Below are 22,859 nucleotides of genomic sequence, written 5' to 3'. Positions count from 1 at the left end.
CTCCAGACTCTGGGTCCTTGGTTCCCAAATGAGATGCAAAAGTTGCTCTCATCAGAAAAGAGGACTTTGGACCACTGAGCAACAGACCAGTTCTGTTTTTCTTTAGCCCAGGTAAGACGCTTCTGACGTTGTTTGTTGTTCAGGAGCGGCTTGACAAGAGGAATATGACATTTGAAGCCCATGTCCAGGATCCGTCTGTATGTGGTGGCTCTTGATGCACTGACTCCAGCCTCAGTCCACTCCTTGTGAAAGTCCCCAACACTTTTGAATGGCCTTTTCCTGACAATCCTCTCCAGGCTGCGGTCATCCCTACTGCTTGTGCACCTTTTTCTTCCACACTTTTCCCTTCCACATAACTTTCTATTAATGTGCTTTGATACAGCATTTTGGGAACATCCAACTTCTTTTGCAATTACCTTTTGAGGCTTTCCCTCCTTATGGAGGGTGTCAATGATGGTTTTCTGCACAACTGTCAGGTCAGCAGTCTTTCCCATGATTGTGATTCCTACTGAACCAGACTGAGAGACCATTTAAAGGCTCAGGAACCCTTTGCAGGTGTTAGCTATTAGAGTGGGACACTTTGAGCCTAGAATATTGAACCTTTTCACAATATTCTAATTTTCTGAGATTGTGGATTTGGGGTTTTCATGAGCTGTAAGCCATAATCATCTCACTTATGACAAATCACGGCTTGAACTATCTTGCTTTGCATGTAATGAGTCTATCTCATATATTAGGTTCACCTTTTAAGTTGCATTACTGAAATAAATGAACTTTTGCACGATATTCTAATTTTTCGAGTTTCACCTGTATTGCAAGAATTAGGACTTCCAGCTAAGTTAAATATATTCTGATTTCTCAGTTTGGATCTGATGAAATAGTAGCTTCTGACTCTTTCAAATTATTAAATCGGAAAATGTTTTGGAGGAATTTAGATCTACATACATTTGCTTCCATAGAAGCAAAAGAATAATACCATTGCATTGATATTCTTCAGCTATTTATAAAGTTGAATTTTTTGATTTGATAAGATGACTGCATTGTTTTTAACATGAATTTTCTGTAGTTATTAAATATGGCTATATTAATGTGATTAATAAATAAATGAATTCACTTTCTGCTTCTGAATTGGGCATGAATATAATAGATTATTAATATGATTCCAAATGGGGAAGATTTAATTTCTTTTTCAAAAATGGATTTGATTTTACATATCTATTGTAAAATATGTGTGTTTTGTTTTGTGTGTATGTATACTTAATCGTATATTATAGAAGCAAAAAAATTAAGAATTTTTTAAAAATAATCTTTGAGGAAGGGCAAAGTTCAGTATATGAGAAAAAGTGCTTTTCTTCTTCAGCAAAGGGTCTGAGATTTGATTCATGTTTCTGGGAAATAAAACAGTTGATTTAGAATGCCCTTTAAACATGGGCTCATGTAGCAATATTTTCAGAGGTAATTTTTCAAGGAGTGCTAGGACAACTGTATGACTATAGTGAAGAAATGCAAAGAAAAAACTCTTAGCTACTAGAAAAATTCCCAATCAACACCAAAATTACCATATTTTTTCTACAGATCTGGAAATGATGCACTGTCTAGCAAAAGGATTGGGGAATATTATATGGCTTGACAAACATAGGTATTTTTATACTCATTGTGGATAACACATTTTATACTCATTATAAACAGTTAGATCTGGACATTATAAACAATTTGATCTGGATATATTCTGCATAAACAGATATACTGTTTATGAAATAAACAGCAGATATAATATAGAGAAAGGGAAACAGAGAGATTAATTTAGCCTGCTGTGGTTTGAATTCCCTATAGACCTGGCAAACTAAAAAGGCAAGAGTGAACTAAAAATTTTAAAGCAGGTATGCAGTACAAATGAATTTTAAATAATACTAGCTTTTGGGTATAGGGTAAAGATCTCTCTTAGCAAAGTAACCCAAACAGCAAAAGTTATTTTAATGGCTGTAAACATTTCTAGGAAGAAAAAAAAATCCTTTTATGTGTTCTAATCAGATCTTTTTCAAAAATTCTGAACACAGCTGTCTGCTTCACTGTCTCTCCAATGACGCCAGATGCCCAGTTCATCAAGGAAATGCAGAAAAACAATGATTTGAAAGCAATTAGAAGTACCGAGACTCATATTAAAATGTGATAACACCATTCTAGTGGGAATTCAAGGCACCACTGCATTTTTGACATTTCTGTGTTGCCAGAGATGAACATGTGTTAGAAATGGAGTTCCCCCTCCCCATGACACTGAATGAGGATGAGTGGCTATCATGTGGGAATTTTATTTCTAAAGCCAATGAACGAAATTAAGTTAATATAAGGCATTTTTTAAAATATTCCATGTATTCAATTTTATTTTTAAGAAAACAGCTTTACTTTAACCACATTTTTTTTATGAACATGAAGCAAATATTAATCAAACAAGTTCCATTGTGAGATGGGAGGCAGAGAACATCACAGCCATCAACATGCAAGTCTCATGTGTTATTCTTACACTTTTTCCATGTAAAAGTGTACAGCAGAATGAATACTGCTTTGTCCAGTCTCTGGCATGTCTTATGCTACTGCAAATTGACTGATATTAGGATTAGAGATATCTATTTTAGAAGCACTCATGCTCCCATACAGTGATTTTATAAACTTATTTTCATACAAGGAGCAATTTATGCAAAAATGCCTCTCACATTGAAAAGCAGATCATTATAGATAGTCCTCAACTTACAACCATTTTTTTAGTGACTGTTCAAAGTCACAATGGCACTGAAAAAGTGACTTATGACTGTTTTCCACACTTACAACTATTGCAGCATCCCCATGGCCATATGATCAGAACTTGGATGCTTGGGAACTGGTTCATATTTATGAAGGTTGCTTGTCCCAGGGTCATGCGGTCACTTTTTGTGACCTTCTGACAAGCAAAGTCAATGGGAAAGCCAGATTCAGTTAACAATTGTGCTACTAACTTAACTTTTCTCACTGATAGGCCCCTGTATGTGCGAGTTGGGACTAATATTTCTAACACCATGTTTTTGAGCACAGATTCCCCTCAGGATTGTGTCCTAAGCCCGCTGTTGTTCACTTTGCTGACCCATGACTATTGTGCAAGATTTGCTACCAACCATACTGTGAAGTATGCAGATGATGCAACAGTGGTAATCCTTATTCAGGATGATAATGAGGGTGATTACCAGGAGGAGGTTGAGAGTTTGATGAAGTGGTGTAATAAAAATATTTTTCTTTTCTAAATCTACCAAGTAAGGAACCATGCTGAACCGGTCAAGGCATTCTAACATCACAAATTCCATTTGATTTCCTAAATACAAGTATACAAACATGAAACACACATGGATCTGTAGCACTTTAGTATAAACTATACTGAGAATGGCTGGACACTAAATACATTTTATTTATTTTTTTGAATTGTAAAAAATTATAGCTAACATTTAAAAAAGCAGTTTCTAGTATTACATATAAATTAAAAAGTTTTAAAAAGAAATTTATCTTTTTATATTTCAAAATTACCCTGCCCCCAATGCCATAAAGTAAGGAGGAAAAAAGTGAGAATCACATATTACATTACCTAGAGAAAAAGAAAAATATATCAAAGGAAAAATATCCCTAGGAAATAGGGAAAAAAGATGGATGTCAAAGAAAATGATGGAAAACAGACAGCAAGATTTTTGTTTTAAAAAATTGATTCTCTAGACCGGTACCGGGCCACGGCATGCCAGCAACTGGTCCACACAAACAAGCAAAGCCCCCTCCATGGGATGCAGACAGCACACAAAATCACACACTTTCTGGTCCGCGGAAAAACCTTTCTCCACAGAACTAGTCCCTGTTGCCCAAAAGGTTGGGGACCTCTGCTCTATATACCGGTAATAGTTTAGCTTTTTTTTCTAACCAGTTTCAAAGACATGAACAAAACTACATGGAAATCAAGCAAGCTGCCAAAATGTAGAAGATCCATGTCCATAATATATTATCACTCTGCAAACAGAATGTTAGTCTACATCATCATCTACTTTCTTAATAAAAAAAATAAATGTACACTTACCTCCTGGTAGGAATCCCCACTGATACCTAAACAAAAAATGACAAAGACCTGTTGAAAAACAGAATCTACACAAATGTTTGTATACATAGTTTGTATTTTTTATTGGCTGTTCTGTTATTTCTAGACATTTTAACAGATTGTATATTAGACAATTTTTAAAGTTCTATTTTGTACGCATTTACCTGGAATCAATCTTTCTATTATTCTTGCTTTTATTTTACTATTTTTAGTAAAACCAATTCTAAAAAAGTAAAATTAGTCAAACTTGATCAAACAAATGGAGGTTTTTAAAATAATCAGCTTAAATAGCATAGTTATACAGGTAATCCTCAATTTAAAATCTTTCATTTAGTGACCATTCAAAGTTACAATGGCACTGAAAAAACGCACTTATGACTATTGCAGCATCCCCATGGTCACATAATCAAAATTTGGACGCTTGGCAATTGGCCAATATTTATTCATGTTGCATTGTCGCAATGTCATGTGACCATCTTTTTCAATCTACTGACAAGCAAATTTAATGGGAAGCTAGATTCACTTTACAACCATGTTACTAATTTAACAATTGCAGTGACTCATTTAACAACTGTGGCAAAAAAGGTCATAAAATGGGGCAAAATTCACTTAACAATTGTCCCACTTTGCAACCAAAACTGTAGTAGTTAATTCTCTGTTGGTCCTTCAGAATTTCCTTCAAGACCAATTTTTTTCAAACAACTTTTTCCTGATATGAATATTGCATCTTGATTTTTATTTGCAGCTTATTTCATATGATTATTTTTCTTTTTTTGTTGTAGTTTTATTCCTACTATTGTAATTTATATCTATTCTATGTAAACTTTTGAAAGTATTTTTATTGTGGCAGCAATAAAATGATACTTTAATATTAACTTTAATAAATATTATTAAATATTAAACTGTAATAAATGATACATTCTTTTTAATTTTCTTTTACTTACATTCCACACCATTCCTAGAATATTGAGCAGATAAGAATAGGATAAAATCTAAAAACATAAAACCAGAAAAATAGGAATATATACCTTACTGTCTGTGATGTTATATTTTTATATGCATTTTGTGTGTGTTTTTTTAAATCCAATAGAAAAAAACAGAACTTGCTAACACAAGGTTCCAATATAACATAATTTAGTATTATCTCATATAACGGTATGTATTTTTGACATCCTAAAATATGATTTTCTATTAATAATGCAGTGTACTGCATACAGTCATAATTTGAGATAAGAGAGTTGAATACTGGTCACAAAATTTCTGAATATTGCTTTGAAGATATTTGCCCCCCATTACAAATCCAGATACTTCATGGGATTGCACTGATAATGACCCAGCAACTAAGTCAAAATATGGTCTGTCTAATTTTTGGCTTAGTACAACATGTGAATTCAGCTAATTTTAATACAGTTGGTAAGCCATGATGAAACAAACCATGATTTAATACAATTATGAAAGGCACTGGGGACAAAAGTTTTTTAGGTTTTCAGTTCCTAAACTTTAATATTCAGCATGCCTAATTATAGCTGCCAATCAAATCTTTTTTAAAAAATAGAGGATGTGAAATTGCAAGCACAATTTAAGAAAAGAGCAGGCAGAGCTGAGGGGCACAGTAAAATGCAATATCAGTTTAGAGTCTTTGCAGTGTCAAGCCCAGACCTCCTTGAATTCTATTGGCCTATCTAGCACCAATTTAGTGGTCGACCAGATTCTTGTGTATAGGCTTCAATAGTTTGTGTTGCAAACTACATAAATGGTTCTGATTCTTTGCACAATGATGAATTTAATCATTTTATCAATTGAAAGTAGACCTCCTTTCTTTGCAATCTGTAACAAAACTTTTTTTCTTACTGACTTATTAAATTGCTCACTTGCAGATCCCCATTTGTTCAAATTATTTTTTTCCCTCAGTGTGAGGATTCTTTTTTTCTTCTATACTGAATGGTTTTTAATCAGAAAGAGTAATTCTAATGAATTCGTGTCTTCTTTTCTTGAGAGGGATGCTTAATCTCTCTTGAATGTGTCTTCTTCATAACATTTATCATGCCAGGTGCCAAAAATGATTTTCTGTCCCTTTCAATTTCAGTTTGACCAAAAGGATTGGTATATCCGTCCCTAACCCATCATTTTTAATACAATACATTGGATGGTTTTTCAAAAGTAAATCTGAGTTACAATATACATATTAGAGTAGCCAAGAATTTTTTTTCAATAGATCACTTCTGGGATGAGCAGGTTCTATGCAGAAATTCACCATGAAATCAATTGGTTTTACCACTTCACTTACAAATAGATACATCATGGTATCAAGAATATTTCATTTTTCCACCCACTAATTTTATAATGCATATCCTGATTTTGTCTTTATTCTAACATTTTATCTTCATCATTTCCACTTCTGCTCTCTTTTTGGACGGAAAGCTTGAGGGTAGGGCTTGCCTCTGTTTTATTAATCAGAACGATCTGAAAAGTGGAATAAACACACAGAGGAGGAGAAAAAAGAAGAGAAAAAGGGAAATTGTACAGGTATTTATGAAATGTTTTCCAAGAATTATGGTCCAAACTGTAAGTGATATTCACATGATTTATCCTTGAGTAACTATTTATTTATAAATGCTAACATAGTGAGTACAAAAGAAACACAATTAGGATTGGGGAGTTGAGGCTTTTAATCTTTATCCATATCATGATTCCACTGGAATCAATTCCTCACTACTTTTTTGTAATTAAAACGTAGCGTATTAGCAACGTATTTTGTAGCACTGGATAGAAACAAAACTAACATTACAAACTGTCAGCTGTTAAGCTCAAATCAGAGCTCATTATGGGGGGGGTGATTTTTTAATATATAAAATATTAACTGCTAGTCAGCCTAGATCTAATATTTTAACTTCCAATAGCAGGTTTCACAACACATGCTTAGTTTTATATTTAGAAGGTAAATACTACAATGATTTAGATTTAGGATACCCTCCTTTCTCCCTTGAATAGTCCGATGCTATGAATCCAATCATAAAATGAATTTATAAGTTTTTAAAAAATATTGTAAAACATCTAAAATACTGTATAGCAGAGGATTTTCCAAAGCTATTGATATTGATTCCCAAGGATTGATGGGACTAGCTATTATTACTATGGTCGATGTTGTTATTCAAATTACTATTAGTTAAAATAGTATTTATTAAATTATTTTCATATAATAAATATTTGGTGGTCAATAAACAATCTGAAACTTCATGAAAGGATCAATAAGCTGGAGAGTTTAGGGATCCCTGGTGTAGAACATTTTCCTGAGTAAGTGCTTGTTAACATGAAAGGAAAACTGCACAAGAATAACATAAAACACTTTCCATGAGGTTTACATATGATACTTTCCAGCAGATACTTTCCCAAAGTTAGACTTGTTCATCTTCCCACTTTGATATGGAAGATATGGATACAGTCAGCATTTGGTTTTTGCTCTGAGTGCAAAGATCTATCAAGCTCACAACAATATCAGTGATATAAAAACTAAGGACAAGGAGCCACCAAGGGTTTTAGAAAGTTGGCAGGTAAAGGAATCCATTTAGTAAAAACCTCTAGCCTGCAAAACTGATTCAAATAAACAAGCCATGAGACAGATCCATAAAGTCTAGGTATAATTACACTCTCCTGAACTTCTGGCCAACAGAGAACACTAAAACCAACACAGCATGTATTTAACTTAGATCTCAACAAATCTGGGTTTAACTTGTAATGTCCACCCAAGGAAAAATAAACAGGTTTACAAGCAGGAAGAGGGAAAAGGGGGCTGAGAGTACAAAGTACGAAGGAAAATTGCAGAATGCATCATTGATGCCTTTAAATATACTTAAAGTATATTTCTGACAACGTAACTGGGGTGAGATGGAGAAAATGTGAAACTAATCTGACTAGTCAGTATTCATTATTTATAGTTTCAAATGTGGAAAATATTTAGTAATCTATAAGAAAAAACAGATAAATAAATCCCATCGTACGATTCCATCACCATGCTAGCTAACATTGATGAAAATTACAGTCAATATTTTGGATGGAAGGAATTTATGGAAGGCTGAAATTAGCCATAGCACTATGAACTATAAAACATTGAAATTTCCCTGACCTATAATAAAACTAATCCTTATCTATAATCTTGTGCTGTTTACATTCTTTTCAAAAAAAACATTAAGAATGTAGAAAGACATGTTTGATAGATTCCCATATTCAGATACAAGACAGATACTTTCCCACTAAAACTAGAGTGTAGCCCTAATAAGTTGTTTAAAAACCAAGGTAGTTTTTTTAAAAAGTTATGCATCCCACCTTTGGGATTGACACATACTGTAGATACTCACTGAGTAGACATAAGTCACCCTATTCTACTCTGCAATCCAATCTTTCCTTAGTTTCCTCAACCCCTCCACTGTAGACTTTTCATGAAGACTAATGAGATTTTAAAAATTGAACCAGAGAAGAAACAAAAGTATTAATTGAACAACATAGCTAGGTATAGGTAGGGAGTAGAAATCTTTTCATTCTATTCAGCTATACATATTCTATTATACAGAGATTAATTTGTTCTCCTTAGTTAGACACCACTGAACTAGAGACAAAATGACTGATCAATAAATGCACATGCACAATCAATTTCAAAGTACCGTAATAAGAAATTTCAAGAGGTTCAATCCACTCAGAGTTCATTTCCTTAAACTTAAGTATATAAGCAGTATTTCTAAGATATAAGATTTACCCTGTACCCAGAGAGTGAGTTTTCCTTCATTTCAACTGTTTCCTTGACTTTTTTCTTGTTATTTATAAGTTGAAAGTTAATTGTCTTTGATTTTTCTTACAAGTCTTACTTCTTTCTGAGCCTTTGCTTTCCTGACTTCATCTTTGCAGATTCGTGCTATCTGCTGATATTCTGCCTTAGTTATGTGTCCCTCTTTCCATTTTTGTACTTGTCCTTTTTGTCTTTCGGTTTAGTAGAGAGATCTTTGTGCAAGCATGCTGGTTTCTTCTTGGATTTCTTGTTTTTCTTTTTCAGTAGTATTGTGCTGGACAGGGCCTTTATGATCTTATATTTCAGAGTTTCCCAAGCTTCTTCAGTTGTTTCCCCTTTAAAATTTTCATCCATGGAATCTTTCCTAGGCTCTGAGTTTGTTAAAATCAACTCTTTTAAAGTTTAAGACATTGGTTGGGTTATGTTCTATTGCTTGTGTTCACACTATGTTGTATTCTAACATGACATGGTCACTCTCCCCCAAAATTCTGGCAACTTCAACTCCCTCTATCACCTCTTCCCTATTAGTAACAATTAGGTTCAGTATAGCTTTTCTTTTAGTTCCCTCCTCTACCTTTTGGATGACAAAGTTGTCAGCCAGATTGGTTAGGACTCTGTTCAATCTCCCAATTGTTGCAGAGTTTTGTCTCCCAGTTGATATCAGGGTAGTTAAATTTCCCATTACTACTGTGGTGTTTCTTATATACATTTGTTAATTGGTTAGCAAAAGTTCATCTATTTCTTCTGCTTGGTTGGTGGCCTGTAGTTTAGATAAGATAAGATGACTTTTATTTGTCATTTTTTTACTGTAGGCACAACAGTAAATGAAATTTAGTTGCCCGCTCTCAAAGTGAAACACATACATGACACACACTTAAACATACTATGTACAACATATGTATAGACCCACACCCCTACATATACATAACAAATAAATATGAAATACTGTCCATCTTGAATATATAACGGAAGGAGGAAGCTTGAGAGTTCACAAGGTTAATGCTGTATGGAATGAAACTATGGCTGAATCTGGATGCTACGGATACCATGAAGCCTCCTCCCAGAAGGTAACAAGGAAAATAGGTTGTGAAGAGGATATGTAGTGTCCCAGATAATCTTACGGACCCTGCTCAAGCAATGCTTCTGTGCTATGTCCTGGATGGGAGGGAGGGAGCTGCCAATGATCTTTTCGGCCATCCTCACCACTCTCTGCACCGCCTTCCTGTCTGAAGTAGTGATGCTTCCAAACCAGACTGTGATGCTGTATGACAGGATGCTCTCGATCGTCCCCTTGTAGAAAGTGGTAAGGATAGTAGAAGGAAGATGTGCTTTTCTCATGCAATGCAGAAATGCAGGCGCTGCTGAGCCCGCTTCACCAGTTTCTCACTGTTCAGCGACCAAGCCAGCTTACTCGTTAGCTGCATACCCAGGAATTTGATGCTGGTAACCATTTCCACAGGTGAATCATTAATGCAAAGAGAAGTGTGGCTGTGCCTTCCTTTTCTGAAATAGACAATGATCTCTTTGGTTTTTCCAGAAGCCCAGTTCACCAACCCCTCAACCTCCTTGCAGTAAGCTTCCACCTTGTCATCTTAAATAAGGCCTACTACTGTTGTATCATCTGCGAACTTCACAATATGGTTGGTGGCAAACCTAGCACAACAGTCATGGGTCAACAGAGTGAACAGCAGCAGACTTAAGACACAGCCCTGAGGAGAACCTATGCTCAAGAAAATGGTATTAGAGGTATTTGTTCCAACTTGCACATATTGGGGCCTGTTGGTAAGAAAATCAAGAATCCAGTTGCACAAAGGAGTGTTTAAGCCTAAAAGGCCCAGTTTGTCCACTAGATGCTGGGGAATGATTGTGTTAAACGCCGAACTGAAGTTGACAAACAACAAATGTACGTGAGTATTTTTTTCCTCTAAGTGCTTCAAGTTCAGATGGAGAATGGAAGAAATAGCATCCTCCATAGATCGATTTCATCGGTAGGCAAACTGAAGCGGGTCAAATGCTGGCGGGAGGCTAGATACAATAATGTCCTTTATCAGCTTCTCAAAGCATTTCATAATGGTGGATGTCAGTGCAACCAGACGGTAATCATTGAGGCCTGTAATTGTGGACTTTTTTGTCACTGGCAAGATGATGGCCATCTTAAAACACGATTGGACCACTGCCTGCTGCAATGAGAGGTTGAAAATATCTGTGAGAACACAAGCCAGCTCCTCTGCGCATTCCCTGAGGACACGTCCAGGGATGTTATCTGGGCCTGCTGCTTTCCGAATGTTAACTGTCTGCAGTGTTTTCCGGACAGAGGTGACATCAAAGCTTAGCACTTGCTCATCAGGATGGGGCACAGCTTTCCTAGCAGGAGTGCTTTCCTTACACCTATAGTAATGTCATTCTTTTTTTCTTTTATATTGACCCATGCAGAGAAGAGCAACCAAGAGGATTAAGGGAGACTGGCAGGAATTGGGTATGGCTAGCCTAAAGAAAAGAAGAACTAGAGGTGACATGATAGCAGTATTCCAAAATTTGAGGGGCTGCTACAAAGATGAGGGGATCAATCTATTTTTCAAAACACCAGAAGGCAAGACAAGAAACAATGGATGAAAACTGATCAAGGAGAGAAGCAACTTGGCATTAAGGAGAAATCTTCTAACAATGACAACAATTAACCAGTGGAACAGCTTGCCTTCAGAAGTTGTGGGTATTTCATCATTGGAGGTCTTTAAGAAAAGACTGGACAGCCACTTGTTGGAAATGAGATAGGGTCTCCTGCTTAAGCAGGGGTTGAACTAAAAGTTCTCTAAGGTCCCTTCCAGCTCTATTCTGATTGATTGATATCTCACCTATTCTCCTTTACTGCATGGGAAAAACTAGAATATGGCGTAATTGTTGATCCTGCAGCCTCCTTCATGAAACACAATCACTATTCCTTTACCGGTTTAAAAAAGATGCATTGTATCCAGACAACATCTCTACTAATTCTATTTACAGTACTATTTAGATTTATAAGAAGATGCTACAAGACCCTCATGATCCAGCCCTCTTTGAATCCCAAAGCTATGACTCTGTTCACCATATACTGTACAGAGTATGCCTCAAAAAAAAGTGAGGTGGACAACAAAAATGAAGGTTGGTACCCTGTGTTTCCCTGAAAATAAGCCCAGTCTTATATTTATTTTTGGTCCAAAAGACCCATTAGGGCTTATTTTTTGGGGTGTTTTATTTTGCAGGCAGAGACAGAGATGGGGTGGGGGGTGGAGCTATCCAAGTTCCCTGTGCTTCTTTCCAATTCTGCCTCAAAGCCTTAGCGATTCAGTTCTCTCCCTGCCTTCCCAGCATACAAGGCAACTCCCGCCTCTTCTTTCGATACCACCTCCTCATTTACCTATTTCCACCGGGATTTTCTTCTCCGGGATTTTTTCTTGCGGAGGGTCTACAAATGTGACTTTGAGGCAGCAGCTGGGACAGTTTCAGTGTCAGGAGTTGGGCTTGCTCCATGGCAGCAGTGGCGGCAGTAGCAGCAACAGCCTGCCAAATCTGCGCTGTTCACAGCATTCGCTCACGGGCTGCTCTGGGCTGCGCATGCTTCCTCTTCTTTGCATTCTACCCACCAGACATGAGAATAGTGGTGACCTCAACAGGCCCACTCCCTGTTCCTCCTTTAGCACTGGGCAGCACAGGCAGCTGCCTGTGCTTGCCAGGTGGGGCTGCACCTCCCGCTCTTGTAAAGCCATGCTGGGACAGGAGGCCGTTTTGGTGCACTTCATATGTCCCAGCCTTTCAATTGGAGTCCATTCAGTATTAAATGAAAAGCAATATGAGAAAGTGGAGGGGGAATGGGCCCGCTGAGGTCTCATGGGATTTGTCACCCCCAGGCTGGCCCCCATTCCCGTGTCTGGCAGGCGGGATGTAAGGAAGAGGAAGCACAAGCAGCCCTGGACCAGACTGCCAGCAAATGCTACAGACAGCACAGATTTGGCAGGCTGTTGCTGCTGCTGCTGCTGCCACCACTGCTCCTGGGAGTCAGGGGCCGCGGCATGGCTTGGCCTGCTAAACCTCACTTGGACAGAACTTCATTACCCAGCATACAACAGCCTGAAGAGGAGCACTTCTGTAAGCCAATCACCAAACCAGCCAGAGCCCTCCAATAAGTCAAAAAACAATAGGCGGTGCTCCCCTCTCCTTTCAGAATGGGGTGTGTTCTGCTGCTGAAAAAGTAAACAAGCAAAACTTTTGCAGTGCAGCAAACTCACAGCATCGAGATGCCATGTATGGCAACTGAAAATCATCCAGCTGCTGCCCCAAAGTCATGTCTGTAGACCCTCTACAAGAAAACAGTCCTGGAGAAGAACAAGCGACGAGAAAGAAAGCTGCCCCTCATGAGTGGAAATAGATAAATGAGGAAGTGGTAGTTGAAGGAAGGGGGCGGGGTTAAGCTTGCATGCTGGGAAGGCAGGGAGAGAACTGAATTGCTGAGGCTTTCAGGCAGAATTAGAAAGAAGCACAGGGAACTTGGGCCGTATTGAAGGAAAAGGGGGGTGATCCCTGAATTAGACCCTTTCTAGTCAAGGGACAGTGTAAAAGCTGAAACCACATTCACTGGTCACTTCGGACTAACTGGCTTTGGTATAGTAACAGTATCTTCTAACTTGTTTGTATTATGCAAAACTTCATAATTCCTGTTTCTCACCCCCTCCCCAGCCCAGCCAGTCTCCCTCACATCCACATGAGCGATGTTAAGCTGGCCATCCCCACCCCCCAGGGCAACCACAATGCTAAGGCTTACTTTTGGGGTGGGGCTTATATTAGACCCACTCCCAAATATCAAGCTAGGGCTTATTTTTGGGGTAGGTCTTATTTTCGGGAAAACACACTAGAAAGAATAAGACAAAAAGGATTGTGGTAAAACAACCCTCCTTGTAGATTGTTGGAGCATAGCTATTAGTATCATAGCAGTTTGGATAAAACATGAACAATTATGCTAAACAGAAGTATCAATTGCCAGGTAGAGAAAATATCAGTGCTCATCAATAATGTTGTAACTAATTAAAGATAACCCAGTATTAGACATGATGGGTTATTAACACTGAGATCTCTGCTATCTGACTGATCAAAAGGTCACATTCTTAAATACCACTTTTATCTCAATATCACAATATCTGATTTAATGAGTTTCTTATTGCTAGGAAATTGTATGTACTTAGTTAAGCTAATGAGTATTACTCTGAGATTCACTTTTCCCATTTATTATTATCTCTGAATGTTCAAGTATTTTGAAAAATAAACATTTGGATGAACTAAAATACTTAAAATTTTGAAGTGTCTTTTTTGTTTTTAAATCAGTAAGTAAAAGTTATTCCAGCTTCATTTCAGTTAAACAAGAGCTACACATAGGTTTTCATTTAAACAAAAGCTCAACAAGACCTCTACAAAAACATAACTTCAGACAGTAGTGGGATTCAACCGTTCATACAGCAGAATCAATACCTATTTTTTTCTTGAGTTTGTTGAACCTGTTATGATAAATCTGTGTTTTCCAGAACACGTCTGGTTTTCGTTCAACTGCCTTCCAGGTGGGGAAAAAAAAAAACCTTCCCAAAAGTCCAAGAGAGGCATGACAGAAACCCAGTGGAGATGCAGCGCCTTCAATCACCTCAGCTGCCCACCCGCCTCTTCCCTTTCACTCCCCTCCTGAGTTGGACTACCATACCCAGTCCCTTTCCGCCATTTCAGAGGCAGGGGGGAGTGATGCTGCCACTGCACAACAGCCGCGTCTGCCACTGGAGGGGCTTTCTTCGGTCCCCGCTGCCTCCTTCTCTTCTGCCAACGCTCCGTTGCAGCCACCAAACTTCCTTGATACACTTTCTTGCAGCCCTGCATCGGCCCATGTCTCCCTTCTCTGTTCTGGAAATGGCAGCCCTGTTTTCTGCTGCTTTCCTCCTGGCTGGAAGAAGGCAAGGAGCTGGGCGAGAAAGCCCAAACTCCCTTTCCCTGATGGTTCTGCAAAGCCTTTGAGGAGCAGCTCAGGTCAGCCCTGTGGGAAGCGGATCCATTTCTCAAGGGCTTTGCAGAACCATTGGGGAAGGGGAGCTTGGCCTTCCTCGCCCAGCTCCAACTGGCGTAATTGGCCTTCCTCGCCAAGGTTCAACTGGCATCCTTCCATACAAAGCGTCCTTCTTTTCCTCCCTTCTGCCAGGAGGAAAGCAGCAGAAAATGGGGCTGCCATTTCCAGAATAGAGAAGGGAGACACGGGCCAATGCAAGGAGGCAAGAAAGTGCAGACCAGCGATTGCTGCATGGAGGAAGGAAGGAAGGAAGGAAGGAAGGAAGGAAGGAAGGAAGGAAGGAAGGAAGGAAGGAAGGAAGGAAGGAAAGAAGGAAAGAAGAAAAGAAGGAAAGAAGGAAAGAAGGAAAGAAGGAAAGAAGGAAAGAAGACTTAAGGACACTCAGGAATTTACCATAAGCTGCCTTTCCCCTTTTCCCGGCTGGGACAGAGGAAGCCCACATAGGCTGCTGCTTTGTGCAAGAAGGTGCGACCCTGGCAACTGAGGCTTCTCAGTGCCTCTTGAGAAGTTTTGTTCCTGGGTGAAACCAACCACCCTGCAGCAATTTTCCACCTCTGCCTCTTCCTTAGGTGGCTTATTCTGCTCTTCCTTTACTTTTAGAGTTCAGGAAAGCCCATGCCTTTACGTGTTATCTACATGTTTGCCATCTTCATTTACCAAGAGAGGTCAAGCAATTCTGTTTGTAGAATCCAGATTTCTATTACTAGAAGGAGATATTTTCATATTTATTTGACATAATTATACAATACTAATTTTCTTAACACTTCAGGAGCCTTATAGAAATATAGTTAATAGTTAAAACAAGCTATTATAAATTGTCAAAGCCCCTAAACATCACATTTCAAAATTAAATTATTTTGATAGTGAGTAGAGCAGTTTCTCAATCTTGGTAGTTTTACATGGACTTCAATTCCCAGAATTCACCGGCCAGTATGACTAGACATTATGACAAGAGACCTGGAATGAAGCAATTTCCCTTTTTATGCTATGGAATAGCACCTTAACCAGAGAACTATAACCTCAAATTATATACCAAATACCGACAAGGATTAATCCATAGTTGATGATTTCAGCTTACAAACATAAAGCATGTGGCAACAATTTAAAAATAGAAATAATGAGAAAAGAATTTGATTTTCCCCAACCACTCAATGGTTTTGCTGCAAATATGTTCTAAAAGAAATAAACAAAAGTGATATCTGATGAGCTACAATAAAAAGCTTTTTCTGTAAGTTTGTTCATATTATAAACTCATTCAAATTCAACCTTCAAGCTTAGTGCCTTTTAGGATATTCTTTTTTAAAGATCTACTCTCTTACTTGGGCTACTAGTGGAACAATTATGTATCCAACTGTCATGTTTATAACAGACAAACCAACAACCCAACTGGGCTACCATGGCAATGAGGCCAATGTACCCCAGGCTTGTCTTAACAGGAAATCAGGGCAATAGGCTGTTTGGAACAGGAAATAAGAAAATGCATCATATGCCTGCAAATACTGAATTAGAAAGCAGCGAAGTAAAAGTGAATGAGAAGGGTCCTTTTGCTGATGATACACTTAGACAGAAGAGAGAGTTGGGGAAAGAGATGAAGAGCAGGGAAGTGATAAATCAACCCCTCTCCCAAGCTAACACCAGAGAAAGAGAGACCCTAGTCCTGCACACCTTGACAAGCATTACTCAAGAAAGAGAAACATCAAAAGTCTAAGAGCACCTTTTTCAGACTTACAAATGTTATTAAAAAGTGTATGCTTTTACGAACTAGAGTTAACTTCATCAGATATTTGGAGTGGCTGCTATTGGATTTAAATCGGGTTAGAGTGGCATAAGAGAGGGTGAGTTAGCATCAGATTATTATCTCGCTTTTTTACTTATAATTCAAGGTGGTAAACACTCCTACCTTTATTCCCCATGATAATCGTGTGAGGTGGGTTGAAAGAAAATGATTGGCCTGAAGACACCCAGACATGATTAAGAGACGCCTAGAATACACAATCTCCTGGCTTCAAGTCAGCATCAATGCAGATAAAGGTTATATGTGAGACAGATAACAAGTATTTCATCATAAAAATAGCAACATAAAAATGATCCCTGCTAAGACATTCTGAGATAGACTGAAACCTTTTGTTGTATGTGAGTTCAATAGTCTCTCTTTCAATTGTGCTGGTGAGGTTTCTTTGTTCCAGAATGGCTGCTTTGGAATCTATAATGGAGTATCTTGGGGGGGGGGGAGGGTTAAAAAGCAGTCATGATTCATAAAAGCATATGCCTTTTAATTAAAATTATTAAATATGAAAACATGCCATCTAACTCTTCCTGATTTTTGGCTATCATAGACTAACACAGCTCCCTTCCTGCAATATATTCAAGGAAGAAGATACAGCATGATGAAGAAGAAGTTCCTGACAGGAACTTCTTTGTGTATTATTTACACTTCCCCACATGTAGAAAAAAAACACATTCAGAAAGCAGAAACCTCAATTTTTAGCCTAAAAGAAATTCACTCTGTTTATTTATCCAGAAGCTTCTATCTATCTCCTGCATTCAGCACTTCTAGCTTTGCATTATTCACAGCAATCAGGGTTGTTAATTACACAGTCTCAAGTTGTTAACTAAGTACTTAATTAAGCAACAGAAGAGATTGATTTAAATACAGCGCAAGCATCACAGAAGTTCTTTTGCAAGGAATAACCTGACTGTGACATTATGAAAGATAAAATATCTGCTATTTCAATGAACTCAAAGATTGGCATATAAAGATCAGATGTTTCAACCAGTCTATAAAAGAGAAATGTTAATCATCAGTGATTACACTGCCAGTGCCCTAAAACAATACAACTACAATTTAAAGAATCTTAATTATACGAACTGCATCAAGCTTTTTCACATAGTTTCTCTCCATTGAAATTTCATAGTACAATCTATATTGGATTCAAATCCACCTCTGTTCAATCAGTGCATGCATAGAACCATATAACCATATTAGTGCCCAGAATTTAAGTGTGGGATACAGAAAAATCCCTATAGCATGTCAGAAGTGATAGGGTTTTCCCTTTCCCTGAATTGGCATTATGCATTTTTAATTTTTTTAATTAACTAGATAAAACAAAAACTAAAACAAAGAATGCACAAAATTATATAAGAAAATAACTTAAAAAAAGAAAGCATACAAAATGCATGTATTTATGTTGCAAATATACATACATACATCAATAAAATAAAATCATGATTCATTAAAGTCATCCATGGTTGGCTTATATTAATTAATTCTGCAAACATTTTATATTTAAGGATATTAGGAGTCAACTTCCCTTAGACATTATACTATCTCTTTCACAGGCTATTTTCCCCCAACTAGTTACACTCAGGAGACAAGGGAAAGGCAAATAGTAGGATTTAATATTCTTTGTATAAAAATACAACCTAGGCATCAATGAGAGGTTCTGAAACCAAGCCCTTATTCACAGTCAAGTTCTATTTTATATACTTAATTCAGTATATCCAACTACAGAAACTTTCTTTTGAAAAAAAATAGACTTCCTTAAGGCAATCATCTTGCTTTGAAGAATCCATACATATTTACTCTGAATTGCTAATTCATAAAATGGGAATAAAAAAGTTGGATTGTCAAGGTTTCATTTTATGATCATAGAGATCAGCAAGAAATAATCATCCTTTGATTGTACCAAGTTTTTAATGAGTTTTTGTTTGATTATTTGTTTATTAAAATCTAGAAAAGTCTGAGCAAGTTCCTATACAGTACCTAAATGAAAGAATAGGAAGAAGATGGTTTCAAAACATTTTTTCACCTGCAAGGACTAACCTGTAGTCAGTTTCTTAAACTAATTTCTCTTGATTGTCTAGTTCAGGGGTAGGCAACCTTGGTTCTTTTATGACTCGTGGACTTCAACTCCCAGAATTCCTGAGCCAGCCATGTTGAAGTCCACGAGTCATAAAAGAGCCAAGGTTGCCTACCCCTGGTCTAGTTTTTCCCTTGATTTTCTAGTAAGGCAGGGATATGTACAAGGATATGAGAGGGAAGAAGGCAAAGTGGCAAAGAATCAATATGTCATCATGTAAATATCATAATTTATGTTTGTGTTATTCATAAAGCTATACAATAATGGCATACAGATATTGATATAAAGGTATAGTGGTTAAGGTGCTCTCCTAGAAACAGGAGACTGTGAATTCTAGTCTCAATTTAATCCTGAAAGCTGGCTAGGTTACCTTGAGCCAGTCACTTTTTCCCAACCCGATCTACCTCACAAGGTTGTTGTGGGGAAAATAGAAGGGGAAAGAAAGATTAGGTATATTTGCCACCTTGAATTTTTTATAAAAATAATAAAAAAATTAAGGATAAAAAAAGTTTAAGAATAAAAATAAAAATAAAATGGTAGTGTTGCCCATTTATAATTATTGTGGTGTGACGTCATTGTGGTTTCACATGGATACTACTGAGAACTCATTTTTCTCACATGTCTCAGACTGCCTGCAGTTAAAAATATGAAGTATTAAAAGTATCAGAACACTGAATAACATATTACACGAGCCTAGGTATTCAAGCTAGTAATTTTGCTAAGTATCTTTATGTATATTAAATATGACCCAACTATGATCCAAACAGAGAAAAATAACATTCAAATTTGCTTCTCCAAACAGACATAAATTTTGTACTGTAAAAGCCATAGTGATTTTGGATTATTTATTAGAGATATTATGTTTATAAATTATCCTTTCATCCAATAAATGTGTGAGGCAATATACCATTTAAAATCACAGAATAATATCTGATAAAATAGATATATCAAAACCTGTCAAATAAAAAGCAGGATCAGAAATCTTTCTGAAACTGAAAAACATAGACATGTTTTAATCCATTAAATGTTCAATAGAAAAATGCAATTTCCTATCTACAAATTTTAATGAGGAGCCTAATTTTGAATTCCAAATTGCACATGCTCCTATGGATTTTGTTTCTCCACCCTAACAACTGAATAAGGATCTTAAATGCAATAATCAGGCAAGTTCATGTAGATGAACAGAGTTTTTCAAATATGATGGGTACAACTCATTTATTGGAATTGACTAACAATATACAGTAAAGTAGGAACAGGAAAGTATGACATTTTAGATTAGGAGTGTCAAACTCGCAATGTCAAGTGATGTGTCGTGATGTATCATGACTTTTCTATTGCCGGCAATGGGGTGGGCATGACGCATCCAGCCCGTGGGCCAGCAGCTTTAGTTGCTAGACTATTTTAATAGAGCTAGAATCCAGCAATACCTGGGCAATTAAATATTGCCCAACTCTGATATCAAAACTCTTTTTAGCTGCCAACATATTTAATTTTATGATGCATGCTTGTACAAGAAATATACAAATATACAAATTAGGACATGGATTTAAATGGATTCCTCATTTGAATAAAATTGATTGCATAAAATAATCTTTTTTCATAGCATTTTAAATTAACTAATAAGATTTTGATTTAAAAAAAAACCACATATTTGTTTGTAAACGTATGTATCATTCTTGAAGGCTCAATTATCCTGAACCAAGTATCTCCCCAGTTCCTGTTAGTTTGAAAGTTGTTATTTATCCTTTCTCAAATACAGTCATTCTGGCTGAACATAAGCCTATTTCTATTGTGGAGGATTGGGGTTTTTTTTTCTACAATACTCCTCAAGTCTTAGCAAATCTAAATTGCTCTTATCAACTCTACTATACTTTGCACAGGAGGATCATAATTTTATGTGCAGATCTCAGTGTTAATCCTTAGCATTTCCAGTTAAAAGAATAAAATAGCAAATTAGGTGCTATCTTATACTTTGGTGGTAGATCTTTTTTTACTCAGATAGGCTCCAATTGAACTTTTTAAAAGGCTCCCACTCTAACATGGAAGAAGACTGATTCCTGTATTTCTATCCACTAAGTTCTTCATACCTATCATCCCTATGAAGTAAGCTAGATCAGGAAATAGACCCTCAGCTTTGATCTTATGGATATAGTCCTGTATTAGAATCTCGAAAGCCTGTGTGTGTTTCCTTCCTTTCCTCTATATCTCATAGAGTTAGGATGGAGTTAATCTGAATTTCTTTTTTGTACTTTCCTCCTTTCCCCAGCTTAAAGCATGATTTTTTTTTTGTAACTACAAAGTTTCTCCAGAATTACGTCTGTCACTCTCTGCATCACCAAGCAGATTCTTCTACAATAGAGCTGAAAGAGGCCTCATAGTTCTAATCCAAACCTGAGGGTAATGTTAAGGTGACCAACCGTCCTCCTTTAGGGAGGACAGTCCTTCTTTTGTAAGTTCTGTCCTCCCTCGAAAAGTGTCCTCCTACATGTCCTCCTTTTCGATATTTGAAGACTAATCTGCAGAGCTTTTTTTTTCCCTCATGGAATGCTCAGAACGGCATTCCGGCACCTTTTTTTGATGGTTTTTTTTCAACTTTTACATGAGCTGTGCTACTCCCGCTATTGGCTTTCAAAAGCCAATAGGAATTGCTGCTGAGCGCGCCAAAACACCCGGCTGGCAAACTTTGCACATGCAAATTGTCTGTATTATTGTTGCAATGAATAAAATGTTTCTTTTATTTACGATATTTCTTTCTTCAATTTATTTGTGTCCTTTTCATTGTAAAAAAGTTGGTCACCTTAGTAATGTTAGAATTTGAAGGTCAAAATTTTAAGTTTGGTTGGCATGGGCTTTTATGGTATGGTAAAGTTAATATAGATTTCCAAAAATATTTATGTGAGAAATGCAATATTAGGAATATGGAATAAAAATAAACCAGGTTGTGCCTGAAAATATCTTTATCAGGCTCAGCACAGCAAGCATTTTATAGAAAAGAAATAACAAGCAAACACAGGACTTAGTAACATAGGAAATGGACAATTTAAAATGAAGTCAAGAGAATAATTAACTGTAGATTTAGTTCTTAATGGTCTTCATATGCACAAATAAGAGAAAGATTTAATATAAATAAAAGGTGCAGGGAGTGATCAACATAAGACAAAGCTTGAAAATGAATCACATCTAGAAACCATGAACATATGATAGCAAAAATGTATAAACTTTTAATAAATTTGAAACAGAAGAGGAACAAGTTAAAGGCTGTATGATAAAATGGCCTACGAATTTTGGTTATAATATACAGATGGTTATAATTGGTTATAATTATACAGTTATGTATAATATACATAACTGGGAGAGACTGTGGATAAATAGAGTAAAATTCAGATTGCAGTATAATTTAAGAGATAACTTTTACAAAATCACATGCCATTGGTATATGACACCAAAGAAATTATGTAAGATGTATAAAGGTATTTCTAGTCAATGTTGGAAATGTGAAAAACATGAAGATGCATTTTACCATGAATGGTGGTTTTCTGAAAAAGCACAAAAAATAATAATAATAAAGGAAACATGGATATGATATAAGGACTTTTGAAGATTATATTAATTAATATTAATACTAGAACTCTTTTTATTGGGATTATGGATAGTCAGAAAAGACATTGACAAAATTATTTTATATATGATAACTGCAGCAAGATTATTATATGCATAAAGATGGAGAAATAGTGAAAGAATCATAATGGAGGAATAGATTGTGAAGATAGCAGAACTAGCAAAGATGACAAAACTGATCTGTTTGGTCGAGGACAAAACAATAAACATTTTTTATAAAAAACTGGAAATCTTTAATGGACTTTTTGCTTGAAAATGGAAAAAAATGAAATAATGATTTCTGGATTTTACAACTGAAAAAATATTAAATAAGAGACTGAAGGGATTATTGTAATGTTAAGGAGAGATAATGAGTTTGTAATTGCTGCACCTAAGTGGGGTGAGGAGATACAATTTCCTGAAGCAATCTATTCTATTGATTAACAG

The sequence above is a fragment of the Protobothrops mucrosquamatus genome, unplaced genomic scaffold, assembly GCF_001527695.2.
Source record: "Protobothrops mucrosquamatus isolate PMUCROS unplaced genomic scaffold, P.Mucros_1.0 scaffold10, whole genome shotgun sequence".
Lineage (NCBI taxonomy): Eukaryota > Metazoa > Chordata > Lepidosauria > Squamata > Viperidae > Protobothrops > Protobothrops mucrosquamatus.
This window is presented reverse-complemented; position numbering follows the sequence as displayed.